Source organism: Coenobita brevimanus, chromosome 62 (assembly GCF_032717465.1).
Source record: "Coenobita brevimanus isolate Jiangsu-jjx chromosome 62, ASM3271746v2, whole genome shotgun sequence".
In the NCBI taxonomy this organism is placed as follows: Eukaryota; Metazoa; Arthropoda; class Malacostraca; order Decapoda; family Coenobitidae; genus Coenobita; species Coenobita brevimanus.
The window spans coordinates 34,928,929-34,947,879 of NC_137015.1; positions in this window are offsets into that span (position 1 = coordinate 34,928,929).

The following is an 18,951-nucleotide window of genomic DNA, read 5'->3' on the forward strand; positions in this document are numbered from 1 at the left end:
TCTCGTAATACCCAACATGAAATTTCATCAGGACCACTTGCTTTTCCTCTGTCTAATCTACTTAACTCCTCCTGTATTACTTTTTCTGCTATTTGTATATCTGGTAGTATGTGTGGACATGTGTGTTCCACATAGTCCCTCTCAAAATTTTTTTCTTCTGTAAAAACTAATTGGAAATTCTTATTTAGTGCTTCACAAATATCTTTCTTTTGTGTATAAGTGATTCCCTCGTCCGTAATGGATTGTATTATATCTTTTACTTTAGTTTTGCTTCTGATATAGCTGTAAAACAGCTTTGGTTGATCACTACTTTTATTTATTATATCCTCCTCAAACTGTTTTTGGGCTTCCCTCCTTATTCTTGTATAGTCGTTTCTTGCCTGTTTGTAATTATTATACGCCCTTTCAATTTGTGTCTTCTGTATCTATTCCACAACAAATCTCTTCTTTCTTTTGATTTTTTACATTCTGTACTGAACCATTTCTGTATTTTCTTATCTGCTTCTTTGTGCTGTGGGATGTACTTCTGGACTCCTATTTCATAAAATTCACAAAATTTTTTATATACAGCATTTAAATCTTGTCCTCTAAGCTCATTTTCCCAATCAACTTCTAAGAAATACTTCTTTAGGTCTTGATAATTTCCCTTTTTATAGTTTAGGCTCTTTTTGTAACTATCATTGCTGTTTACTATGTCATATGCTATCCTGAAGTTATAATTTAGTACTGCATGATCGCTTTTGCCAAGTGAAGGGTGATATATTAAACTGTCAATATAATTTTCTTGCCTTGTAAATATTAGATCTAGCACTGAAGGTACATCAAGTCCTCTTTTTCTGGTGGTTTCCCTCACATGTTGCGTTAAGAAAAACTCTTGTACGAGATCCAGGAGCTTTTGGTCCCAACAGCTTTCTTGGCTATTTATATCTAGAGTATTCCAATTTATATTTGTATTGAAGTCCCCAGTTAGTATAATTCTTTCCGATTTCTCTTCCATTTTATGTAGCAATGATCTTACACTCTGAATTGTACTCTCTGCCAGGTCCTCATATTCGTCTCTTTCCCATGTGTTTGATCTGGGTGGCATGTACAAATTGGCTACAATTACTTTACCTTCAGATGTATCGATCTCTACTGCAATCAGTTCTACTTGTGATGGTATATATAGTTTTATTTCCTTGACTTTTAGATTTTTCTTAGTTAATATTATAATTCCTCCTCCTTTTTTTAAATATCTGTCTCTTCTCCATATATTGTATTCCTCTAAGTTTAGTGTGTCATTTGATATCCTTGGTATTAATTTTGTTTCAGTTAGGAATATTATTTGTGGTTCATTTTCTCTGACATAATCATTCATCTCTAGTAATTTAGATACCATTCCATCCACATTTGAGTACATCAACTTTATCATCTTGTTAATATACTTGTCATGACATGGTTCTACTACCTTCCTCCTTTTTCTTCCATCCTGTTTGTGTACCACTTTCGTACCTGCAATCCTATTACTTTGTAAAAAAAAAAAATTCTTCTTCTCCTCTTCTGATCTTCCCTCATTTTTTGTTTTTGCTTCCTCCTTTTTCTCTTTCAGTAATTCCAGTTCCTCTTGTGTTAGGCATCTTTTTATCCATACATTTTTGAACTCCTCTTTTTCCTTAAGATTCTTTGCATTTTTTAGTATCTCTTCCACAGTGTTTACACTCTGGAAAGTCACCTTTAGAGGTCTTGTCTTGCTTTTCTCGTATTTCCCTAACCTTTTGTGTTCCTCTATGTCTTTACTACAGGTTTCCTCTGATACTTCTTTCAGTAAGCTCATTACATTTGCCATCTCCTTTTAGTCTCTTGTGATCGTGTTTTTAATTTCTTCCTCTTCTATACCAGTGATTACTATTGATTTGTTTATCTCTACTGAATCTCTGACTAACTTTGGATTGTTTTGGATTATTCTTTTCACCTCCTTTTTAATGCTTTTTTCCTCCACCCTTGTTTCTAAGTCTTTCTTTACTTTCACCATTTCAGCATACGTGATTTCTACATCATTTTTGTAGCTTTGCACAGCTTCATTCACCTGTGTTATCTTCTCCTCAATATCACTGCTCTGGTCCATAAGACTGCTTGCTTGTCTAATTGTCTCTGTGTCATTTTTTAACTCTTCCATAACACTCTCGTGATTAAATACTGTACTTCCCATTCCACTCACTTTCTTCCTAAGGGTATTCAATTCCACTGTTAGTTCACTGATGGTAGTGTCTTTCTTATTGGCCTCCCTTCCTAGTTTTTCTATCTCTTCCTTTTGCAAGTGCATCTGCTTCTTTATTTCATCAATTTCATTTTTGAAAGCCATTTCTAGTTTGTTTACACGTTCAACCAGTCTATTGTGGGTCTCTACTTCAACCAGTTCTTGGTAGAAATCATCATTTTGCTTTTTACCTTTATCCCTTTTCTTTTCCAGATTTGTTTTACTGAAGTATGTATCCATTTTACAATACTTAAAGTGTAAAGCATGTACTTACAATCTCCTTGTTGTTGTAGTCTAAACAAACCTCAGCGATGACTCAGCGTATTCTTTCGTCTTGGTTCTATTTCCTGTTTTTACAAGTCTTGTTTAAACTTATTATTTTTTTCCTTTTTATAATGAACAATCATTTAGTCTAACCTGGTACTGAGCTTGACTCATACAAAGATACTATTTAGGTAATGCCACTGGCCGTGATGATTTGGTACGGAGCGCCGGTGTCACACGTCCGCCTAGATTGAATCCCTCTGTGTGTGTGTGTGTGTGTGTGTGTGTGTGTGTGATTGTTAACAATATAAAACAGTTTTAATCCAGTTTTAACCAAACCTGCTGGAAATGTTGAGGGTCAGCCATGAGGTGGACCCACTACTTTCTTAGAACAATGGGTCAAAAGTCAAGGTCGCATGGTAAGGTCAACTTCAACAGTTCTGATATTATTTTGACCAACACTGGAGGAACAGATGAGGGTAGAACAAGAACGAAAGGAATCGATTCTGAAAATTATCAAAGTTCAAGATCACAAAAGGGATACAATTCCACCAACTACTCCACCGCGTCTACGCCAAACTTAGCTGGGGCTTGCTGATAACTTTCCTCCCTGGCGCGTCATATCAAGGAGACTCATCAATGGGTAGGGCAGCATACCAGGCATACAGATGAAAGTGAGAAGCGTAAAACGTGAAATAACAGGCGAACTTTTATCCCAGACTATACGCCACTATGTAAGGTGGGACTGGACGCAACCCAAGAGGCAATACAGCACAAATAACCCACGAAGGATCATAAATAAAGTGGTATGGCACCAAAATCACAAACAAACCTACCCACGTGTCTCTTTCAACGCAGGTGTGTTCAACTTGTACCTTATGACGAGTTTAAGTTCCTCCCGAACCCCGCCATACCTGTCTGTTTTGCCTCTGTACATCTCATTCTGACACCCCCAAGGTCAGCGTGTGTGTGTGTGTGTGTGTGTGTGTGTGTGTGTGTGAATTTATGTGTACTCGTATGTGAATGCATGTGTGTACTGTACAGGTGTAGAGTTTATGTGTGTGGACGTGTGAATGAGTGTTCCTTTTCTTTTCAAATAAAAAAGAAAAGGAACCATAGACTGAAACCTTTCAAAATCTATTCATTTCAAATACAGCTGAACATTATAAGGTCTAAATCAAGATAATATTAGTTCGAAGAATACCTCAACACACAAATGTCTGAAAGAAGGGAGGTCATAAGCAGATGGAGAGAGTGGCTGGGGAATGGTTTAAGAAATGGCAGTTGCATATATGAAGGAGTTAGAATATCGGTGGTGTACTACAAAGTTAGTTACATAGATAGATAGATAGATAGATAATGGGTGAGAATGTGGATACTGTTGGTGCGTGTCTGTTATACAAGGCGATAAAGAGAGACTGGCGAAACTATGCAGAGGAGAGAGAGAGAGAGAGAGAGAGAGAGAGAGAGAGAGAGAGAGAGAGAGAGAACCGTTCCCATACATAAACCGTATACTTTAAACAAGGGTGAATATACAAAGCCACCAACTGAGTAAGGTTAATAAAATCATGGAATCGATTCAGTGCTACTACCTCTGAAAATCTGATTTTGCAGGAAAATTATGGTCCCAGGTGAGATCATGAGAAACAAACACAGAGGATACTGAGAATATGAAGGAGTGGGTCGTGTGTTGCTGACGTTACGAAGTTTTTCACGTGGAATACCGTGCAGAGCAGATATATGGAAGCATTGTTTATTACGCATTAACTCCTTGAATCTGATGACATATTGGTCGATTCTTTCTTGCTGCCATCAAACAATTTTACTTTAAGAGAGGCCTTTAGTACTGAGTGTATCCATGAAAGTTATACCTAATTCCTTCTGTACAAAAGTCTTTCCTACATTCAGTAAAAAGTTCTGAAAGAACCAAGAATAAATTAAGAAAAGCATAATTAGAAAAAATAGTTCTGTCCTGATCGAAATAATAGTGAGATTAACAGCTATGCATTCCAGACTCATCACGTGTGTGTTGAAGTGCTTGATGTTAACAGCGGACGGAAAGGTGACGGGTGGAGTCTTCAGCATCAGAGTACAGCTCAGATCACTGATGAATAAAATATGAAGACGGTGAGAAGACAGAGCCCTGATGAACGCCACTGTTAGTAGCTTTAAAGGAAGAGTGTCGTCTGCAACAGCAACTTTAGCATGACCAAAATGGAAACTTGAGATGAAGGCACAGACAGAAGGACAGAATCTGCAGGAGGGAAGTTTGGGAATAAAGGATCTTGGGGACAGACTTAGGCTAATCAAGAGCCCATGAAATTTCTAACACAACAGCAAAGATTTCACCGAAACCCTGAGAGGAAGATGAAAAACGATTAGGAAAAATTAAACATATCGCTAACGGAGTGCCTCTTACGGAAACCATAATGACAATCGGAAAGGCTGTTACAAGAAAAGTGATTTATATCTTCCTAATCAGGATAGACTAAATGACTCTGGAACTTTAAAATAAGAAATCGACTGATCAATAAGCAGAACGGTAAGAACAGTCTATAGTCACCCTTCTTCAGGACTTGGTGAACAGGAGCAAACTTCCTAAAAAAAAAAGGAGTCAATTAATAAACAAAAACAAGAATGTCCTTCGGCAGGAAGTCAATACAGCAGCCCAGTTTCTGTGAACAATAGAAGGGATACTATCAAGATTATACATCTTATTTACGATAATGCCGAAAGAATCAAAATTAAACGGAATTTTAAAACCAGGCATCAGTAAGTCAGAGGGTGGAGATGGGGGAACAGGAGCAGTCATCCAAAGTGAAAAGAGGAAGTCGAGATAAGACTTCGGCTTCACCAGGGGAAGAGGCAACAGTCATTCCAGGCACGACAGGATGGATTGAGGAAGAGGTAATACTGGTCAGGTTTTGACAAGGTGCAAAAAAGAACATGAAATTTGTACCAGGAAGCTTTTTTTGCATTCGAACGGATGATGTTGCTTCCCGCCTGACGACGAATGGGTTTAGCAATAATGAGTCAACACACATAAAGATCATGTAATTCAAGGATTGGTTGGTGACGGTACCACCTGAAAGCCACCCTGTTGGGGGTAACATTAGAATTAACATAGCTAAATCAGGTTCTTGTGACACTGTTAAGAAGTAACCAAAGAGGATAAGCACACTTGGCTCCACTCCTGCAAAGCCAAACCAGCTTTGCTACACCTGTCTCATCTCAACGTGTAAATGTCAAACCATGTCCACGACAAATGGATGTGTACTAGGGAGGGGAGGGGGGATACAGATATGAACGTTCATAATGAAAATCCTGGAGCGATTGCAGCACGGTATTTCGTATATTGATTTTTCTTTTAACTCGTTTATTCTGATGATTTCTTTTATTCTGCAATCTGCCTAATGACCGATTTTTTTTTTTCATCTTGAGCAATGTCCTCGGGCTAAAAAAAAAAAAAAAAGTGAAAGCAATGCTGACTGATAAACATCCAGGCCGATTTTTTTTTCTTTTTTATTTTTTTTTTGGCGCCTACCAACCACTCATTCAATGTAGTACTACCTTCAGGTGTCCTACAGTAAGTGACAAACCACAACATTGAGTGGTAACCATATATATAAATGATGCTTAGTGGTCTTGTGAATTCAGGCACTTCAACAAGACAGCGTCTATAAAGTTTGCATCCGAAAGGTGGCTTTGGTTAAGTGCTAACATAATACTGCCCAGGGGGAACTGCAACTAGTCGTACTCACCATGAATACTGGGACAGAGTAGCGTTGCCCTGGACTTCGATGCTCCTGAAAAAAAAAAAAAAAAAAAAAAAAGAATGAAAGGAAAAGATAGATAAGTTAATACCAGACGACTTTATTCAGCGTGAGTGGGAAGTTCTCTGGCAAAAGGAGTTACAGACAATCTCGACTAAAACATACTCAGTTGGTTATTTATGTATACTTAAACCAAGATGCACATGGGAAATATTCAATATGTATACTCGTACTCACCTACCTGAAGTTATGTTCTAAATTGCGCTGTCTAACTGAAATCATGTTCTAAACTGGGTTACCAGCTAGGGCCATGTTCTAAACTGAATTACTAACTGAAATCACGTTCTAGACTGAGCTATTAACTGCAATTATGTTTTAGCAGGTCATAAAGTGAAAATATAGTTCAAAACTGTTATTGGCTTAAATTATGTTCTAAACTTGACTACCGGTACTTATCTCTAATGATCGGGAAAACTATAGTGTTTTAGTCCAGCAAACGTTAGATGATTTGATTCAGGTGCGTCAGTTTTATGTAACAGCCTGAGAGGGTTAACCATTTTGTTCAATCGTTTACCCCTTGGTGTTGGCATGAGCAATCATTTCATCCCCACTTCAAGCATACATACAAACAAACATACATACATACACACAAGTACACACATACTGTACATGCATATATAATATGTATAAATACATCCATAAACACCATACATATAGCCACGGCATAAGTTATCAGGTTCACAAATAATCATTAGTGAAAGAGGAGCAGAACAGAATGAAAAAATATACCGTAACTATAAAAAAAAAAAAAAAATCTAAATTTTACAAGGTATAAGACCATATTTATTAATCCCTTCTCTACGACGACCTTGATATTATATTCTTGCTGTCTCCAGAAAAAAAAAAAAATCTTAAGAGAGAATTTTCGCGATGTGGGGTTCTATAATCCTTAATCACTTCAATGGGAGAAATCTTCCCCAGAACTAAACAGAGGAGGGATGATGATGATGATGATGATGATGATGATGATGATGATGATGATGATGACGATAATGATAATGATGATGATGATGATGATGAGGAGGAGAAGAAGAAGAAGAAGAAGAAATATTTTAAGATGGCAAGAATACTATTAAAAAGACGTCCTCGGCAAAAAGTGTTGAGCATGACTAGCTGCAGTTTCAATGGTGAATTCCATCTTCATACTATCTATACCCTTTTTATTCAAACGTGGCCTATGATTGCCATCCCTCCACCATCCATGCCGAGGCGTGGCAACTAACACTAGAACATGATGCTGGTCAAACGGAAGTGCTGTGGAAAGGATGTTGAGCCGTAGTATTCTCGTTTTCTGCCACTACGTGGAGAACAGTTTCGTCTATTATTGCTTCATTTTCATAAGCTACCGTTGCAATGCTAAACCTAGCCTCTGTTCCCCTACTACCTCGCCACCTCAGTGTGTACATCTAGGCTTCTTTCCTTCACGTATTTTTCTTCCGCCCTCCTGCTTCACTGCCAAAACCACACACACACACACACACACACACACACACACACTAAACAGGAGCGGAGAACAGGGCCCAAATACGGGGCTGCGCTAATCTATGGGAGTGGAGCACCGTACTTCCAAAAATCCCTAGCGAGTGACTGACGATACAGGCCCGCTCCTCAAGACACCCCAGACCTAAAAACTGGCATGAAAGAGGTATCAGGGCGTCTCTCAGGCCCACGAGAAGACGGCTACGGGGTTGCACGGTCGATAATATAGTTGAGAATTGCGTGGTAAGCTGTGAAAGAACTGTGGCTTGTGGACAGGCGATATCGTGATTATGGCGTGACTGGCGGCGCCGGATTCACGAAAGAACTTACGATGAAGTGGCCCCTCGTAACTAGGATTTTTATTTATTTCATTTTGATTGAACCGGTGAAGGTTTATATCCAAGGGGCGATTGGGGTTTATTGCTCATGTAAAGCCACTCAGGGATGAGTGAGGCTGGTCACTCTCATTTTAAATGTCAGGACCAACTGCCTAGCCCCGGGCTTCTACGCTCCTCATGGGGCAACGTAAGGTTGGATGATGGATGGATGTATTTTCAGATTTTATTTTTATTTATTTATTTTTATTTATTTATTTTTATTTTTCAGCCAAGAAAGAAGAGGAGAGTGCAGTTCCCACGTTCCTTGTTATTCTGAAAAAATGATTATTAGTATGGAGAGGAAAATTATCAAAAGCTAGCTTAATTATCTTTATTATTATTATTTTTTCATCATCATCGTCATCATCATCATCATCACCACCATGATCACCCCCTTCATGATCATCACTAAAGTCGTAATCACCACGACGACCACCACCACAATCGTCACAAAACATAGTCTGGCTATTTTTTTTTTTAAGTGACCTTAGCAAACACGCAACGAAAAAAATATAGCTGCAGTTAGGGAATCCTACTGATTGAAGCAACTGAATGATGATGACGTTATAAGTTCAGGATGATGATGATGATAATGATGATGATGACCCCTATAAACTCATTCTGAATAAAATAGTTTGACTGCAGAAATTGTGGATAAATAAAGTCATACTACTAAGAGGTCATTGGATACTGTATGTAACTGCTCATGGTAGTACCGACAGTCGCTCCTTCAACCCGTGTGACGTTAGTTTATTTCATTCTTACTTCTACCACACAATTTTATTTCGCTTAAAGGAGCCAGCTTGCACATGCCTGACATGGCCAGGCAGCTTCGTTACACACAGTCAAGGTGTGGCTTACAGGTTCTGAAAGGCGACTATTCCCAAGGGTGGAGGAACATCACTTACTGCCACTGGGGACATGACTGGACCCACCCAGTTCTTCAAACATGGATAGATGTGCGAGGTATTCTTAGTGTAAGGAGAAAAATGCACATGGAAACTTGGAGTATCTATACACGTTATAGAGAGTGTTAAACACATGACAGGCTATACTACTGCACCCTCTTACATGTCCGTCTCTGGATGGCACTTAACTTGGGTCAGGAGGATTGGTAGACGCCAACATTACAGACCCGAACACCGGAGGCTGCCCGAAATGTTTCCTAAGCTTACTAAGATTAAGTGGGGATGTCTATCTAGCTATCTAAAAAAACACTCGAATATATATATATATATATATATATATATATATATATATATATATATATATATGTGTGTGTGTGTGTGTGCGTGAAGATTGTTCGTAATGACTGAAAAATGTGAAGCGATTGAGGGAAATTATTTGTAATGACTGTAATTATATCCCACGTGGCAGCTTCCCTGCCTGGCAGTTAATGTTCTTTCACCTCTTCTTGGCCCAGATTTTCTTCGTTTTGCAGTTTATTTCATCTAGCTCAGCGGCAGAAAATAAGTGCTGTATCTCCACATCCTTTCGACAGCACTTGATATCTATGCTTTGTTAAACTTGGCCTAAAACTGCCATCGCTCCATCTTGAATGCTGAGTCGTAGCAAGAGATAAGCACAGGAATAATAACGCTAAACACCAAGACGTACTGTGATAAGGATTCAGAGCTGCAGCGTCGTCCTTCTCTACCGCTGAGCTACATAAAATAAGCTCCAAAAGGACGAAAATCTGGCTCAGGTTAGAGTGAAAGAACTACTGTATCATTTTCTATCGATATTATACTCTTACGACTCAGGATTCACGATGGAGAGAGGCCATTTTAGCCAGGTTCAATTAAATGGAGTATAGTGTTAGGTAGTACAATCATAACTACCGTGACCACAACTGCCACAATAGACGACACATTTTCTTTATATATTACCATGACTATCACCACCACAACTACAACCACCACCAATATGGCCGTAAGCAAAACCACTAGGGACACCATTACAGCAACCACAATCACCACCACCACAACAACAATCCTCACAACACTACCACCACAGTCATAACTATACAGCCAACCCCACCACAACCATTACAACAACACCCACTACAACCATCACAACCACCACCACCACAAACACTCACACAACCACAAATACCACTACACACAAAAACACCACAGCCACCGCCACAACCACCACCGCCGAAATTCTCAGTGGAAGCGGTCACCACAAACATAACCACCACAACCACCATATTCCCCAGCAGCTACAACCACCATTATCACCACTACCATCATCACGTCACAGTCACAAACAGCACAACAAACACAACCACCATCACCTTTAAGAACATAATCACCACAAATACAGCATCATCACATCACCACCATCATCACCACCACCACCACCACCATCACCATCATCACCATCACCACCACCATCACCACCACCACCACCACCATCACCACCACCACCACCACCATCACCATCATCACCACCATCATAGTAGGTTTCTTTCATGTGACGGAACTGGACTACTGATAACTTCAATACTAAGTAGAGGCTGCATGAAATTCGATGTCTTAGTTATGAAGTAGGAATAAGTCTCCTTGGTTACTATAGTAAAATCGACCCTCCAATCAATTAAAAAAAAAAAAATCTGACTACACCTGGCCATCAACTGAGCTAGAAGGGGTTACGGTATCTCTATCAGGTTAAAACAAACTTACCTAACACCTCTTCCTATGCGATTCATTTTGCTTATTACAAGGTCTGCCATCCTCTTCTGTGTTACTTAAATCATTGTAATATCACCATACTTTGCATAAATAACAAGCAAAACGATACTAGCCAGCCCTATCAAAAAATAAATCGGTAAGGAAAAAGTGTTAGGCAGCTACCTTACCCGACGAAAATACGTGTGTGTGTGTGTGTGTGTGTGTGTGTGAGAGAGAGAGAGAGAGAGGGGGGGGTAACTCACTTCCGCCTCTACAACCACTACAATCGCAAATCGCAACCACAACTACAACAACCAACACACCCACACCCAATGCAAGCGACAACCATTTCCCCTCACACTTGATTGATGGCGTCCTGTGTGTGTGTGTGTGTGTGTGTGTGTGTGTGTGTGTGTGAGAGAGAGAGGGGGGGGGTAACTCACTTCCGCCTCTACAACCACTACAACCGCAAATCGCAACCACAACTACAACAACCAACACAACCACACCCAATGCAAGCGACAACCATTTCCCCTCACACTTGATTGATGGCGTCCTGTGTGTGTGTGTGTGTGTGTATGTGTGTGAGAGAGAGAGAGAGAGAGAGAGAGAGAGAGAGAGAGAGAGAGAGAGAGAGGTAACTCACAATCATCCCACCCACCAGTTTAAGTCACCACCCCCCTCAAAATAACCTGAGGCGGCGTGGGGTCAGCGCTGGGTCAGGTCAGGTCACCTCTCTCTCTCTCTCTCTCTCTCTCTCTCTCTCTCAGAAACACACACACACACACACACACACACACACACACACACACACACACACACACACACACACACACACACACACTATCACATACATACCAAACACTCTTACTACATTACCCTCTCTCTCTCTCTCTCTCGAACTTCTACTGTAAACATCTATCATCATCAACTTCACCACATATCCCTCTATGACATGGGGTAAGAGTGATCCAAATGAAAAAAACAACAACAACAGTAGGAGAGTTATTAATGCCTGGTTCACGGGCCTACACAAGCATCACATCATCATTCCAGATTTCTATGGTCTTGGATCCACCTCACGCTAAAGAAATCCACATAAAACAGAAATAAGTAAATCAAACGCAGAAATATAGACAGATCGAGAGACAAACAGATAGATAGACAGACAGATAAATACACAATATATACTCTAATTATGGGCATCTACATAATCTACTGTACTTCATCCATTCGTGTGTATCATTCGTACTTTTGCTTCACTGAATACCACACCCGCTGATTCACACCTTCACTCACCATAACCACCCACCTTCTTGGTCTTTAGCACTTCTTCCCACCCTGTCATCATCACTGCCCTATTCACCGACGAGTGTACATACATGCTACTTGTGTGACCATACCATCTAAGCACACACACACACACACACACACACACACACACACACACACACACACACACACTCCTCTACCCTTTCACCAAGTCTTCCTTTTCCCACAATTTTACGTATATATCTCTACATTTTTTTATATACATGTTATCCAACCTATATGCATTCCTTAATATCCGCAGTTTCTCTCTCTCTCTCTCTCTCTCTCTCCCAAAGTCACCAAGTGTGCAGATTAAGGAACACTGTGTCGGTATATTCAGCAGACCTAGCCTCTGGGAAGCTGATTTCGCAATACCACTGGTGTTGCCAAGCTACCCGAGAACGGCCAAGAGAGAGAGATAGAGAGAGAGAGATAGAGAGAGAGAGAGAGAGAGAGAGAGAGAGAGAGAGAGAGAGAGAGAGAGAGAACCATCATCAGAGTTGTTATAAATATTTTATGAATGGAGGATGCCTTTAGGCACATGGACTTATTTTTTTTCCCTTTGTTTTTCCTTCCTCCATTCATTATCTATTAAAGAAAAAAAAGTACCCCACGAAAACAGGCCACTCCTCCTTTCACTCACGACTCACAGCTTCCATACAACCAACAGAATTATCATTACAAATCATCATTCTGAGCCGCTTTCCCACCTAAAGAAATATGTAAATAAATAAATAGATAGACAGATAGAAATAAATTATTAATGGATATATACAAAGATGAATTTAAAGTATAGTAAATATAAGATAATTCTAAGCAGCAAATCACAGCATATATTTATTGTTCTTCACCTCAGTCTGGTCAAGATTTTCGCCTTTTTCCAGATAATTTAACGTAGGTCAGTGACAGAAAAAGATAACACTAAGGCTCTGCATTCTTTCCATTGCACTTTTTCGCGTCTACCGCCATATTCTAGTGTTATTCACTTGTAACAACATTCAAGACAGGTAGGTGGCAATTTTAAGTTTAAGAAAACAAAGAATGCTGTTGAATATTCGTATGGGTATAGGTCCGAAGTAAAATGGCACTAGCAAAGCAACACATTATGTCACTGAAAGACAAAAACGGTGGTCATTAAATGCTGAGATGAGATGGTAAAGGGAGTTGAAAAATTTTACAAAGACCTGCATACATCAAAGACAATTGTACCAATAGCTAACTTTCCAGTTGATACAAGTGAAATACCTGAAGTTATACCAGACGAAGTAAGCATCTCCTTAAAAAATGTGAAAAGAGGGAAGGCCCCAGAAGAAGACGGAATAGCAGATTACTGTTGGCTGTAGGAACAGAAGTACAAAACAGGCTTGCCCACTTGTTTACTCGGTTTATAAAAAAGAAAAAAATTCCCAAAACATGGTGTAATGCAATAGTTACTTTACAAAAAAGGCGACTCAAAAGATCTTAGTAATTATCGACCCATTGGCTCATTATCAGCTATTTACAAACTCTTCACTAAAGTCCTTACAAACAGAACAACAACTGATTTGGAAGAAAACCAACCTCGTGAGCAGGCACGATTCCGAACCGGGTATTCGGTCACTGATCACCTACACAATGAATCAGCTAACTGAGAAAACTTCAGAATATCATAAACCACAGTGCTTAGGTTCTGTTGATTGCGAAAAGGCTGTCGACTCGGTGGAGCACATAGCAATTAAAAATTCAATGCGAGAATAGGGAGTAAATGATAACATTGTAAGGCTGCCCGAAAATATATATAAGGAGGGATCTGCTACAGTTAAATTACACGAAGACTCGGAAAAAATTAAGATTGAGAAAGGCGTGCGTCAGGGAGATACAATTTCACCAAAATTATTTGCTGGGAAAACATGGCAGAGATTGGCTCAGGGAAGGAATTCGTGGAGAAGGTTGGGAAAGGCCTTTGTTCAGCAGTGGACTTGCAACGGCTGATGACGAATGATAATGATGACAGATATGGGCCAGTGAAGGATCATGAGTTTACAACTGACAGCACGGGGTTCAAAAAAAAATAATAATAATAATAATTAACCGGTACCACAGAAACTACGCTTGAGGGTTCAAAGAAAGCGACATAGTCACGGCCTTAAAGGCCGTAGCACGGTCTCCACCATCAATCCTGACGCCTCAAGAAAATATCCACTGTGTCAATATAAGAGATTCGATTTTTATATGTGCATACTAACAGGCTCAATTAGATTATAGTCACCACAGGAACTGCCCCCTCCTCGACCCCCTAAAATAATACCCAATTTTCAATGTAAAAACATTGCATGCGTATTGATACAGGTCCAAGTAAATCATAAGTACCATGGAGACTAAGATAAGTAGATCCAAAATATGTTTCCTGTATTCTATGCGCCAGTCAACTTGTCCGTAGCGCCGCTCCCTCTCAGACACCATCCGAGAGTTGTTGAAGGTCAGTGTGAAATTTCCGAATAAATACGAACGACCTCTGTGACGCATATCACAATTTTATTAACAAAAAGAATATTATTTTAGCTAATGAGGCAACTGTGAGAAGGTGTGAATCTGTGGCAAATTGGTTGGGGCAATGTATAACATTTGTATACGCTGGGTGTTGACATGGTGGAGTAGGCCTATGTGGATGAGCAGGGACAAATCATGGTTGGTGCATCGTCCACCTCAAAATTACCTAATTTAATATTTTAAGCATTTCTGATATATATATATATATATATATATATATATATGTGTGTGTGTGTGTGTGTGTGTGTGTGTGTGTGTGTGTGTGTGTACACTGTATACTAGCTGCTCGTTGGCACGCTAGGGGCCCGAACACCAACTCTCTCATGATCTTTGCCATGTGCAGCGCTTCTTCATTTTGTGCTGATCTCAGACTTGGCAACCACTCTGTCAGACTACGTGATCCCTCCACTGGCGGATATAAAGGATCAACTTCCACTTCTTGACACTTTTCCCTAAACACCTAATTCCCTATCTACCTACCGTATCTCCTTGCCTACCTCCCTGTCTACTTATCTTCCTATCTACTTACTTCCCTACCTACCTACTAACCTCCCTGCCTACCTGCCTCCCTGTCTATCGTCTTGCCTACCTACCTCCCCATCTCCCTCCCTGCCTTCCTACCTCTCCCACTTAATGATGTAGTGATTATATAAATATGTTTCAATTTGACAATTTCCAGTGGGCAGCATCAAAACTGCGATGAGAGAATAAATTACTGCATTTTCAATACTCTGTTCAATTATACCAATTGTATGCCTAGACTCCTGCAAATAAACAAAGCTTGCTATATGACCATGAATTTTTTTTATTTCCAGTGACCTTGGTATTGTCCTGAGCGTGTCGACCACTAAGACAAGGGTACGTCAGCTGGAGAGAATTCATTAGACACCTCAGTCGTTAAAATGAGTCCATAAAGAAGGCCTGTAGAAGCAAACAAACGAACAAACGACAGGACAGACATAACATTATTCTGGCAAGGCTCCCTCCTCCAATGGCCTCAGTTTCGTCTTCGGTATTGTACAAAATACTGAAGGTATATTTGGCAGATATGAACTATTTCAAAGGTACGTTGCTCATGATGTGGCTACACAGACTGCACCTAACCTGAATAATGCCGGGTAACACTGCCAGAAATGTTTATTAGTGACGTTACGAGAAAACAATGATGTACGAATGTGGTGTGGAGGTGGCAGTCCCCCTCCCACCCACATCCACACCCACACAGGGTGTGTGTGTGGGTGTGTAAGTGTGGGTGGGGGGGGAGGAGGAAGGGGGGCAGAAGAGGGGGCTGTACAGCTGTTACACACCTGATGCTACACCTGTGGACGAATGAGAGAGAGAGAGAGAGAGAGAGAGAGAGAGAGAGAGAGAGAGAGAGAGAGTAATTCACCGGGTCGGGCAGGATCACGTAATGGTTGTGATCGTCAGCTTTTACCGTCCTGGAAGAGAGCTGAGAGCTCATATACTCCGATCTAAGGACAAGGCCGCGACCTTCACACACGCACACACCCATCCCCTTGCTCAAGGGGAGAGTAACCACCCGCTTCGTCTGTGAAACTTTTCAAATCCCGAGCAATGCGCGAAGCCCCGTCTTAACAGATGCCAGGCGAGAGCGTTACCGTGTGTGTGTGTGTGTGTGTGTGTGTGTGTGTGTGTGTGTGTGTGTGTTCTTACCTAATTGTATCTTTACAGGAATGAGTCAAGCTCGTACTGTCCCGTGTCTTAAACCATATTTATCGTACATATCCTTAAATTTGTGAATTGTTTTGGCACACACTATTTCATTCGGTAGTGCATTCCATTGATCAATTGCTCTGTTTGGGAAACTGAATTTCCTTACGTCTTTATCACCTCTCTTCTTATGCAGTTTTTTGCAGTGTCCTCTTGCTGATGCTTCTCCATATGTTATGTAATCATTTATGTCTATTTTCTCCTTTCATGATATGCATTTATATAGCATTATCATGTCACCTCTTTTCCTTCTCTCCTGTAGTGTTGGTAGATTCAGTTTATTTAGTCTTTCTTCGTAGCTTAGGTCCCTTAAGCTTGGTATCCATCTTGTAGCCGCCCTTTGAACTTTTTCAATCTTGTCTATGTGCTTTTTGAGATGAGGACTCCAGACTACTGATGCATATTCTAGGGTTGGTCTAATGAATGATGTTATTATCCTTCTTAGCATGTCTTCATTTATGTATGTGAATGCTATTCTCATATTTGCAAGCAGTGTATACATGTTCCGTACCTTCTCGCTGATGTGGTCAGCCGGAGATAGTCTGTTATTGATAATCACACCTAGGTCTTTCTCTCTTTCTGATGTATATAGAGTTTTATTTCCTAACTTATAATCCCAATCAGGTCTTTTTCCACTTTAACCAAACTTGATTACATGACACTTGTCCACATTGAATTCCATTTGCCATGTACTACTCCATTCATGAAGTTTATTTAATTCTTCTTGTAGCTCCCTACAAGAGTCTGTGTTAGTAATTCTTCTTTGTATTTTTGGATCATCTGCAAACATATTCAGATAGCTCTCATTTCCAGTGTTACTGTTTATATCATTTATATACACTAAAAACATGATTGGTGCCAGCACTGAACCCTGTGGTACTCCACTAGTCACTTCTTTCCATGATGAGTAGTTTCCTCTTAGTACTGTCCTCATTTCTCTTTTTATGAGAAAGTCTTGCATCCAACAAAACAGTTTGCCTCGAATTCCTCCTTGATGGTACAGTTTCCATAAAAGTCTTTGGTGAGGTACTGTGTCAAAAGCTTTCTTGAAATCTAAATAGATACTGTCCACCCATCCTTCCCTTTCCTGGATTGTGTTTGTTACTCTGTCATAGTAGCTTAACAGATTAGTAACACATGATTTTCCTTTTCTGAAACCAAACTGTCTTTCTGTTATCATACTGTGTTCTTCTAGATGATTTACCCAAGCTTTTCTTATAAGTTTTTCTAATACCTTGCTTACAACACTGGTCAGTGATACTGGTCGGTAGTTGAGTGGATTTTGCCTATTTCCTTTCTTGAATAAGTGGACAATATTTGCTTTTTTCCAAATATCTGGTAGTTTACCTTGACTCAAGGATTTCTTGAAAATTACAAATAATGGTTTACATAACTCCTTTGCACATTCTCGTAATACCCAACATGAAATTTCATCAGGACCACTTGCTTTTCCTCTGTCTAATCTACTTAACTCCTCCTGTATTACTTTTTCTGCTATTTGTATATCTGGTAGTATGTGTGGACATGCGTGTTCCACATAGTCCCTCTCAAAAATTTTTTCTTCTGTAAAAACTAATTGGAAATTCTTATTTAGTGCTTCACAAATATCTTTCTTTTGTGTATAAGTGATTCCCTCGTCCGTAATGGATTGTATTATATCTTTTACTTTAGTTTTGCTTCTGATATAGCTGTAAAACAGCTTTGGTTGATCACTACTTTTATTTATTATATCCTCCTCAAACTGTTTTTGGGCTTCCCTCCTTATTCTTGTATAGTCGTTTCTTACCTGTTTGTAATTATTGTACGCCCTTTCACTATTGTGTCTTCTGTATCTATTCCACAACAAATCTCTTCTTTCTTTTGATTTTTTACATTCTGTATTGAACCATTTCTGTATTTTCTTATCTGCTTCTTTGTGCTGTGGGATGTACTTCTGGACTCCTATTTCATAAAATTCACAAAATTTTTTATATACAGCATTTAAATCTTGTCCTCTAAGCTCATTTTCCCAATCAACTTCTAAGAAATACTTCTTTAGGTCTTGATAATTTCCCTTTTTATAGTGTAGGTTCTTTTTGTAACTATCATTGCTGTTTACTATGTCATATGCTATCCTGAAGTTATAGTTTAGTACTGCATGATCGCTTTTGCCGAGTGGAGGGTGATATATTAAACTGTCAATATCATTTTCTTGCCTTGTAAATATTAGATCTAGCACTGAAGGTACATCGTCCTCTTTTTCTGGTGGTTTCCCTCACATGTTGCGTTAAGAAAAACTCTTGTACGAGATCCAGGAGCTTTTGGTCCCAACAGCTTTCTTGGCTATTTATATCTAGAGTATTCCAATGTATATTTGTATTGAAGTCCCCAGTTAGTATAATTCTTTCCGATTTCTCTTCCATTTTGTGTAGCAATGATCTTACACTCTGAATTGTACTCTATGCCAGGTCCTCATATTCGTCTCTTTCCCATGTGTTTGATCTGGGTGGCATGTACAAATTTGCTACAATTACTTT